The following is a 10,121-nucleotide window of genomic DNA, read 5'->3' on the forward strand; positions in this document are numbered from 1 at the left end:
TCTGAACAAAACCTATGCAAAAATAGCTGCATCCCCAAACTATCTCGAAATTCCTCCCTCCTCTTCTTATAAATCAGGTCAACAGAAATCCCACACAAAATTTTCTCAAGATACAACAAATAAAAGCATATACATCAAAAGAATTGCCATAAAGTAATGGGTTATCAAAATAATAGAAATTGTAATTTTTTTTTTTTTGGTCGTCGTCGTCGTCAAGAGAATTGCCATAAAGGATAAAATATGTTAAGAAGAAGTGGCTTCTGCAGTGGTTCACATACAAGAAATTCATAATCATGGAGAAAATGAGAAAAACATGATATATCAAGTTGAACTCTAAAAAATAAAATAGATTTTCAAAATCAATTAATAACATTCATGCTTTAGAGACGGCAGTAAACTACATCAATCAAACAATAGTAGATATCTTGGAATAATATATATTAGATAAAGAGAACTTCTTTGCCAGTGTTGAATTGAAATTAAATAAATGTCAGTGCCTTGATTGGTTCAGAAAAATTTCCTCCTAACTTTAGGAGGATATTCCAATTTCTACATCCAAAATAATTAAAAAATTATTGAAATGCTAAACTAAAGGAACTTTAAAACCAAAGCTCACCTCACTTTTCCTTTTTTTTTTTTTTTTTTTTTTTTTTTTTTTTTTTTCCAGTAAATAAAGCTCACCTCACTTAGTCACTTGTCAAAGATCGAGATTCAAAAGTTTAATGGTTAAATCCATTATTATTATTATTCATTTTAGTTGGAAAGCAAACTTAATATTTTTAAAATTAGAAATAAGTTTGTTACCTCTAAGCTGAAGCATAGTGATTTTAATATATAATCAAGGATATATATTTTTATATTCATGTACCACTCTCGGGTGGGAACCCTTCTTCTCTCATCTCGGGTGGGAAAGTCAAGAGTGAAAAGAATAGATTCTTGAAATGGTGAGAAGGGGGAATGAAAAGAAGTTGAAGAAGAACGGCAATACAACCAATTAATTTATAATACTGCTTTCTTGAAATTCTTATATATATATATATATATATATAGGAGCAACACTTGTTTATCCATGTAATGACCACAAGGTACAGCTGGCACGCCCGGATTGGTGGGAGAATTTTCCCTTGATTACTTACCTTTTTCCTATTCGTCCATTTTGGTCTGTTAAAAGATATTATTGAAAAAATTAGCCTTTGAAATTATACATATTTCTTGAAAGAACTTTCCTATTTGTTGTGACAGTCGCAGTCGCAACAAATGTATATTTCCATATTCAAAATATGTATTATTCTCCCTTTGAGAGAGTAATTATGATTGTGCATTAGACGGGGATACTACTTGCATAATACAAACTCAAGTAAATCCGAATCTGCAAACTCAAATGAATCCGAATTGCAGACGTTCGCTATTTTGAACTGGCAACTGTTTGCCCACAACTGTTTGCCCAATTCCACTCCATTTAAAAGAAGTAAACCAACATTGATTTTCTATCCTTTCAATTAATAGAGTCTGTTGAACTACTGGAATGAATTTGCAACAATAAGCCAAATGTATGACTAGACTTGTGATCCATACATGCTAAATATCATCATTGATAAAGTAATTTTGAGCAAACCGACTACTTGTAAATAAATAATACTCCCTTTGTCTCAAAATACATGACCGTTTTGAAAATTGTGGTGATCATTTCGTCCCAAAATACATAACCGCTTTGTGAACTAGCGGTCATGTATTTGAAATGGAGGGAGTATCCAATAATACTACCAATCAAACCATATAGATAAACAACCCATTAATTAACACGCTTAAACAGTCAAATTCCATCAACTATAAAACTTCTACCGTATGAAGCACACCGCGTGCTGCATTAATCACATGTAATTTTCAACATTCAAAGAGTTCACAAATCCCACAATTATAAAAACAAGGTCTTATGTGCCAATATCTGAAGACTCTAATCCAACCAACTAAAATTTTACCCTTGTGTTTGCTTGTCAAATGATGTTGCTACAAGCTGCTGCAACACTAAGAAGAGCTAGAAGCCACAACTCCAGAAGAATCAAGATTTCCTGTCATGGACAAACACCAAAATTTAGAGACTCATCTCTCTCCTTATTCTGCTTAATGCCCACAGTAGTTACTCGCTTTCCAAAAGATTATACAAATACCAAACCATCATACCACTCATAATTTATTTTTCCCAGTTCAACTACGTTTGTCGGGTGTGGGTAGTATGTATACACATCAAATTTTCGAACAACCACATAAAAACTAAATTAATAATAATATAGACATTTCACCAATAATATAATAAAATTGAATCATTGGATACGTTTTGAGGTGCATGTCCACCAAAAGTATTAGACGCGTTTTCATAGCCATATCCGAGTATTGGGGTCTGACATTGGTATTTTACATACTTTTGAAGAGTTCATGTAATATTGGTCACAAGTGAAGACATGAAAGAATAAAAATTATACTGATAGAGCACTACACAAGAAGATAATCAAATACCTCATCCATACCAAAAATTCGTGATGCAAGACCAGAAGAAAAAAAATAAAAAATAAAAATTGGGATGAGAAGATAGAAGAAGAGGTGAGACTAGAAGAAGGGATGAGTAGACAGACAAAGAAATATAAAGATAGAAGGAACAAGGGCCATTTGGCATTGCAGTTTTGCCGAAAAAATCGCTCTCACTAGAGTTGTTATAAAATTGTTGTAAATAAAAGGCAAGCTAGGGGTTTGGTGATACATTTTATAAAGTACCATTCCCAACTAAAGCACTTTTAATTTGTTTTGGTAACTAGTATGTGATAATTCTAATTTTTAGCATTTTAGAATTTTCTGAAAATTCGTTAATGCAAGAGCATTTTCGTCTTTTCACTTTACCATCCGGGTTTGTGGTTGGGTCCAGTTACATTTCCTACATTTTAATTTATGTGGTGATGTAGCATTTGTATGGTGCAATTGTGTATTTGTGGTGTAATTAGAGACAAAAAAATAAAGAGAAAAGGAAAATAATTTCAAGTGGGGCCCACCACTAACTTATTTGGCCAAGAAATCTTCTTTTCTTTCTCATTTTCTTTCTCTTTCCCGTATGCTCTCTCTCCCTCTCGGTTCCTTCTCTTTTTCTTTCATTTTGGAGACAAAAACTTTGAGGTTTGATTACTCAATCATCTTTCATCGGATTTAGGAACCGTTTGAGGCGAAACGAAGCTTGTAGCGAGCTCTACGCATCCATACTATCAATTTTCAGTTTTGAGTCTTCCTTGGAGCTCGAATTTGGAGGACCTATTCTAGGGATTTCGGCTTGGATTGTGAGGTAGGGACATCTTAAGCCATGGAATCTTGCTCTATAATGAATCATGCTCCTTTATGTGTGTTATAGCATGTTTAATTGTTGTTGATTTTGATTAAAATGATTTAATTGACAACATGCTAGTTATGTAAATGTGTATAACATGGTTGAATGAAAAAGTATGTCTATGTGATGGTTGTTTACATTTTTTTTTTTTTTTGAGGTTACTAACATGCTATAATGATGCCATGAGAACATGCTTATTTATTATTGTGCTAAGTTCCCATTTGTCATTATATTGAAATCATGACATGAGCCTACATCTCATTGGGTTGCATGAAAAAGGGAAGTGGTTGTCTTGAAATGAAAATGGGGATTTGGGAATGAATGTTTTGGAAAAAAATTGGTTTTGACAAACCCGGTCGCTGCGGGGTTACCAACGGGCCGAAGGTTAATGTAGCCTAGGGAGGACTAGGGAGAGTACCCTAGCGTGGTTGAGCTATTCGGGCCCCTCGATGGCGCCACGGGGTCACCAAGGGCCTAGGGACGGTAGCCAATCCTCCTCTCGTCGCGGCGGGGTTACCAAAGGGTGTTACATTAACTTTGAACGTGATGGTTTTGAGAATGAAAACGGGGAGTGACTTTAGCATGCATTGCATCTCACTCTATTTGCATTTGTGTGTGATTGAATTTGACTTGTACTTGTAATTATTTTTCCCCTTCAATGCATGTCCCCAATCTCCCATTGGCCTATGCTTTATTTGGATTCACTAGGACACAAGAATTGCGTCTTAAGTGTCACCTGCTGAGCTATATGCTCACCCCTATATCTATATATATTTTTTTCAGGTCTTGGAAAGGAACTGGTGGATGACAACCCACCTCAAGCTTGAACGGCGTTAGAAGTCCACTTTTGTATCTTTGTATATTCCCCATTATTTTGTAAAACACTAGAAATGCAAAGATGTATAATTATTTTGTGGAACTTTGTCATGTAATATAACTAAAGTATTGATGATGTTTTGGATGGGGATTTGATAATATGCAACTTGTTGATGAATGGATGGATAATCCTAGTTTGAAGCATTGTCTAGATTAGTTGGTTATATCATTATCTTTTGTTGCCGTGAATTCGGAATTTAAGCCATGACAGGTTAAAAAAATGCAATTAAACAGGTTGTGATAGGCCTATTTTTAGGGGAGGTCATGCCGAATTTTTTTTGTTTAAAAAGTATTAGTTTTGGGTCGTTACAAATTTGGTATCAGAGCAAAGGTTCGAAAACCTTTAAGACGACGGGTAGAGGCCTACTTAGGGTCACATGGAATGTTGTTTGTGTTGCTTACTTGACTACTTGCTACGTGATATTTTACTTAAATGAGCATGCTTAACTACCTATGTGCTTACTGCTTACTTGTTTATGTTAAAATGTTTCTTGCATAGTCTTCCATGCTAAGTGTTGTACGGTATCAATTCTTGTTGAGTCGTCCACAGCCTTAGTGTCATGTTTTTGAATCGTTTTCTCGTTTTATAGCACGATGTCACGGCGTGAGGAACCTAGAGAAGTTGGCCCTAGGCCAATAAGGGGTGATGTTTGTGAGAGCTCCAGCTCCAATCCGGAGGAGCTAAATGATGAGAACATGCTTCTTAGGGACTTGATTCCCCCAAGAGCTGTTCCCCCAAAAAGAGAGAATGTTGAAACACCCGTACCCGTAGAAGTGGGTAAAGGTTCTGTGGCACTGGAGTTTAATCGTTTGTTGCAAAATATCGTGAGGGCAACGATTGCTGCTCAGTCGCAGTCGGCACCACAACCTACAGTTCAAGTTGAGGAGACGCCAGCTCAGAAGCGTCTCAAGATCATAAAAGGGTTTTCTCAGTTGATGCCAGTAGTGTTTGAGGGCAGTGCGGATCCAATGGTAACAGATGACTACTTGGATCAAGTTGAAACCCAACTAACCTCAATGGATGTGACAGAGGATCATCTAAAGATCATCCTAGCTACGTATAAGTTTGCTAAGGATGTTAAGATTTGGTGGAAGTCAGTCACCAACCAGTACAAGATTGAAGAGAATAGCTGGGATAGGTTCAAGGAACTGTTCTATGAAAAGTACTTTCCGCTTTCCAAAAGATGGGAGCTACAAGACCAGTTTCATAATCTTATTCAAGGGAACATGTCAGTGGCGGAGTATGAGAACAAGTTCACCTCACTCTCCCATTTTGCTCCAGAAGTGGTGAGAGATGAAGCTAATAAGACTCGGAAGTTTGTTTCCGGTCTTAATGATCGGATGAGGCCGTTGATCATGGCACAGTTCATTAAGATTTATTCTGAAGCAGTGGAAAGGGCTTTGATGTTGGAGGCTGATAATAAAGAAAAAGATGCAAGAAAAGAACAATGGAAGCAAAAGAGGGGTGCAGGGCTATCTTCAGAGGGATCTTCTTGGAAGAAGAATAAGGGTGGTTCATCTCAGTTTCAGGGACAACAGTCTACAAGATCTACTCCTACCACTCCCATGCCAGCTGGATCTGACAGGAGTGCAGTTGTTTATTATCAGTGTCAGCAGCCTGGGCATTACAAGTCCAGTTGTCCGATGAGATCGTCTTCAGTTTCGTCAGCTCCGAAGGCTTGTTATGGGTGTGGCCAGCAGGGTCACTTGATTCGTGATTGTTCAGGCCAAGGAGCAGGCACAGGTAGTGGCAGGGGGTCACGATAGAGGCCGTCTCAGTCGGCTACAGTTCAGTCAGGTTTCAGACCGCCACCACCACAGCCTGCCATGTCTTCACAGGTTTCACGGTCAGTTAGGAGGGATACTCCTACTATGTCAGTGCAGCAGTCAGGTGTTCAGGTTGGCAGTCCTCAGGCACAGGTACCACAGGGATGTGTTTTTGCACTAGCACAGACCGATGCATCTTCTGGACCGTCAGTTCTTCGAGGTATATTTCCAGTGTTTGGTTGTTGGGCCCGTGTTTTATTTAACTTTGGTGCATCTCATTCTTTCATTTCATCATCATTTGTACTTGCATCGGGGTTGGAAGTTAGTTTCTTGGAATGTGCGTTGAGTGTTGATACGCCAGTTGGGGTTTCATTGTCTTTGAGCCGAATTGTGCGGGAGTGTCCCATTCTGATAGTCGGGCGGACTTTCGTGTTTGACCTTATCCTCCTGGAGATGACTAGCTTTGATGTCATTCTCGGGATGGATTGGTTGGCTTCATTTCATGCCACGGTCGACTGTTACAGAGGAAGGGTTACAGTTTGCACTCCCGAGGGAGACTGTTTCTTTTTCGTGGGAGATCGGAGTGATTCCCATATTTCATTGTTTTATGGAGTTCGTGGACGAAGTCATGGTGATTACTTCTTGGATAGCCTTATAGCCGAAGAAGATGATGTTGGGAAAGAGGATTATCCTGCGGTTGTTTGTGATTTTCTGGACGTGTTTCCGGAGGATTTGACAGAGTTGCCTCCACACCGAGGAGTGGAGTTCTCTATTGATTTGATGCCAGGTACCGCGCCGATTTCTATGGCACCATATCGAATGGCCCCAGTTGAATTGGAAGAATTGAAGAGGCAGCTTGATGATTTGAGGATGAAAGGTTTCATCCGACCGAGTGTGTCATCGTAGGGCGCACCGGTCTTATTTGCTAAGAAGAAAGATGGATCTTTGAGGTTGTGCATTGATTACCGGAAGTTGAATCATGCCACCATCAAGAACAAGTATCCTTTGCCAAGGATAGATGATTTATTTGATCAGTTGAGGGGAGCCAGTTGTTTCTCGAAGATTGACTTGAAGTCTGGTTATTATCAGTTGCGGGTTAGGGATGAGGATATCCCGAAGACAGCATTCCGTACACGGTATGGACACTATGAGTTCCTTGTTATACCTTTTGGCTTGACTAATACGCCAGCGGCATTCATGGACTTGATGAACCGCGTCTTTCACGATTACTTGGACCAGCTTGTGGTAGTTTTCGTGGATGACATTCTTGTGTACTCACGGACTCGGGAAGATCACGAGGTCCATTTGAGTATTGTTTTATAGATTTTGCGGGAGCACCGATTGTATGCTAAATACGAGAAATGTGAGTTTTGGCTACAGGAGGTGAAGTTTTTGGGGCATGTTGTTTCAGAAGGTGGAGTATCAATTGATTCATCAAAGGTTGAAGCAGTTTTGACTTGGGAGCGACCCAAGAATGTGTTTGAGATCCGCAGTTTTCTTGGTTTAGCGGGTTACTATTGGAGATTTGTGAAGGATTTCTCCCGTTTGGCAGCTCCTATGACCCGTTTGACCCGGAAAGGGATCAAGTTTGTTTGGAATGAGGCCTGTGATTCATCTTTTCAAGAGTTGAAGACGAGATTGACTACAGCTCCAGTGTTGGTGATACCTGAGCGAGGCTTGGGTTATGTGATCTATTGTGATGCTTCACGTGACGGGTTGGGATGTGTGTTGATGCAGGATGGTAGAGTAGTGGCTTATGGGTCTCGACAGTTGAAGACTCACGAGCTTAACTACCATACTCATGATCTGGAGTTAGCGGCAGTTGTATTTGCCTTGAAGTGTTGGAGACATTATTTGTATGGTGAGAGATTCGAGGTATACTCGGATCATAAAAGTCTCAAGTACCTTTTTTCCCAAAAGGACTTGAACAACAGACAGAGACGATGGGTTGAGTACTTAGAAGATTACAACTTTGATTTGCAGTATCATCCGGGCAAGGCAAATGTTGTAGCTGATGCCTTAAGCCGAAAATCTCATGGAACTTTGGCCAGTTTAGCTATTCGGAAGTGGAAGATGCTTGAAGATCTGGCAGAGATGGGATTACAATGTTTTGATGATGATGGTTACAGTGAGTCGGCATTTTTATTTAGTCTTGTGGCTCAGCCTACTCTTGTTGTACGAGTGATTGAGTCACAGAGACAGGACCCGGACTTAGATGCCATCCACGCTTTGATCTCTAGTGGTGAGACAGTGAAAGATTGGGCCTTGCATGCAGATGGGGGTCTACGGTTCAGGGGTTTGTTGGTGGTTCCCACAGTATGTCGTGAGGATGTCCTACGGGAGTTTCACACTTCCCGTTTTGCAGTTCATCCAGGTGGTACTAAAATGTATCACAATTTGAGACGTCAGTATTGGTGGAGCGGGATGAAGAATGATGTTGCACAGTTTGTGGCTAGATGCCTTACCTGTCAACAGGTGAAGGCCGAGCATCAGAGGCCAGCAGGTTTGTTGCAACCATTACCTGTAGCGCAATAGAAATGGGAGCATATCGCTATGGATTTTGTGACAGGTTTTCCAAGGTCACGAAGGGGCAATGAGTTCGTATGGGTCATCATTGACAGATTGACCAAGACGACTCACTTTTTGCCTATTAAGGCAACAGACGATGCAGAGAAGCTTGGTGTATTTTATGTGAAAGAGATTGTAAGGTTACATGGAGTCCCTGTAACCATTGTGTCAGATAGGGATGCTAAGTTCACTTCGAAGTTCTGGGAAGGACTTCAAGCAACGTTTGGTTCAACGTTGCATCTTAGTACGACATTCCATCCACAGACAGACGGTCAGTCAGAACGTGCTATCCAAATTTTGGAGGATATGCTTCGGGCATGTGTACTTGATTTGGGAGGTAGTTGAGAGGATCACCTTCCACTTATTGAGTTTGCCTACAACAACAGTTATCAGGTGAGCATCCAGATGGCTCCATTTGAGGCGTTGTATGGTAGACCTTGTAGGTCTCCTGTTTGTTGGACTGAGGTAGGCGAGACAGCCGTCTTAGGACCAGACATTGTACTCGAGACTACTGAGAAGATTAAGTTGATAAGACAGAGGTTACTTACAGCTCAGAGCCGACAGAAGAGCTATGCGGATAAGCGGAGACGACCGTTATCCTTTGAGGTGGGAGACCACGTTTTTCTACGGGTTTCTCCACGGAAGGGGTTGATGAGATTTGGGAAGAGTGGCAAGTTATCGCCACGATTTATTGGACCATTCGAGATTTTGGATCGGGTAGGAGAGGTTGCCTACAGACTTGCTTTACCAGCACAGATGGATAGAGTTCACAATGTCTTTCATGTATCGATGTTACGAAAGTACGAGCCGGATCCATCTCACATTTTGAGTTGGGTTGATGTGGATATTGATGAGAATGTTTCCTACGAGGAAGGACCAGTTCAGATCCTTAACACTCAGCAGAAGGTGTTGAGGAACAAGACGATACCAATGGTGAAAGTCCTTTGGAGACACCACGGAGTCGAGGAGGCTACTTGGGAGCTCGAACAGGAGGTTCGGTCCAAGTACCCAGCGTTGTTTTCTTCCTCAGGTATGTCTTGATTTCGGGGACGAAATCCTTATAAGTTGGGGCGATTGTGATAATTCTAATTTTTAGCATTTTAGAATTTTCTGAAAATTCGTTAATGCAAGAGCATTTTCGTCTTTTCACTTTACCATCCGGGTTTGTGGTTGGGTCCAGTTACATTTCCTACATTTTAATTTATGTGGTGATGTAGCATTTGTATGGTGCAATTGTGTATTTGTGGTGTAATTAGAGACAAAAAAATAAAGAGAAAAGGAAAATAATTTCAAGTGGGGCCCACCACTAACTTATTTGGCCAAGAAATCTTCTTTTCTTTCTCATTTTCTTTCTCTTTCCCGTATGCTCTCTCTCCCTCTCGGTTCCTTCTCTTTTTCTTTCATTTTGGAGACAAAAACTTTGAGGTTTGATTACTCAATCATCTTTCATCGGATTTAGGAACCGTTTGAGGCGAAACGAAGCTTGTAGCGAGCTCTACGCATCCATACTATCAATTTTCAGTTTTGAGTCTTCCTTGGAGCT

At 40.2% G+C, this 10,121-nt stretch overlaps 1 long non-coding RNA gene across 1 annotated transcript; it reads left to right on the plus strand.

Annotated features, from left to right (window-relative positions):
* The first annotated feature begins 2,875 nt into the window (after positions 1-2,875).
* LOC132269814 (uncharacterized) lies at positions 2,876-4,387 on the plus strand. Its single transcript, XR_009469546.1, has 2 exons — positions 2,876-3,325; positions 4,151-4,387. It is a non-coding gene; the product is annotated as an uncharacterized LOC132269814 (long non-coding RNA).
* The last annotated feature ends 5,734 nt before the right edge of the window (positions 4,388-10,121 follow it).

Source organism: Cornus florida, unplaced genomic scaffold, assembly GCF_030987335.1.
Source record: "Cornus florida cultivar Cherokee Brave unplaced genomic scaffold, ASM3098733v1 CherokeeBrave_3.0.0_Hap2_Chr01, whole genome shotgun sequence".
NCBI lineage: Eukaryota > Viridiplantae > Streptophyta > Magnoliopsida > Cornales > Cornaceae > Cornus > Cornus florida.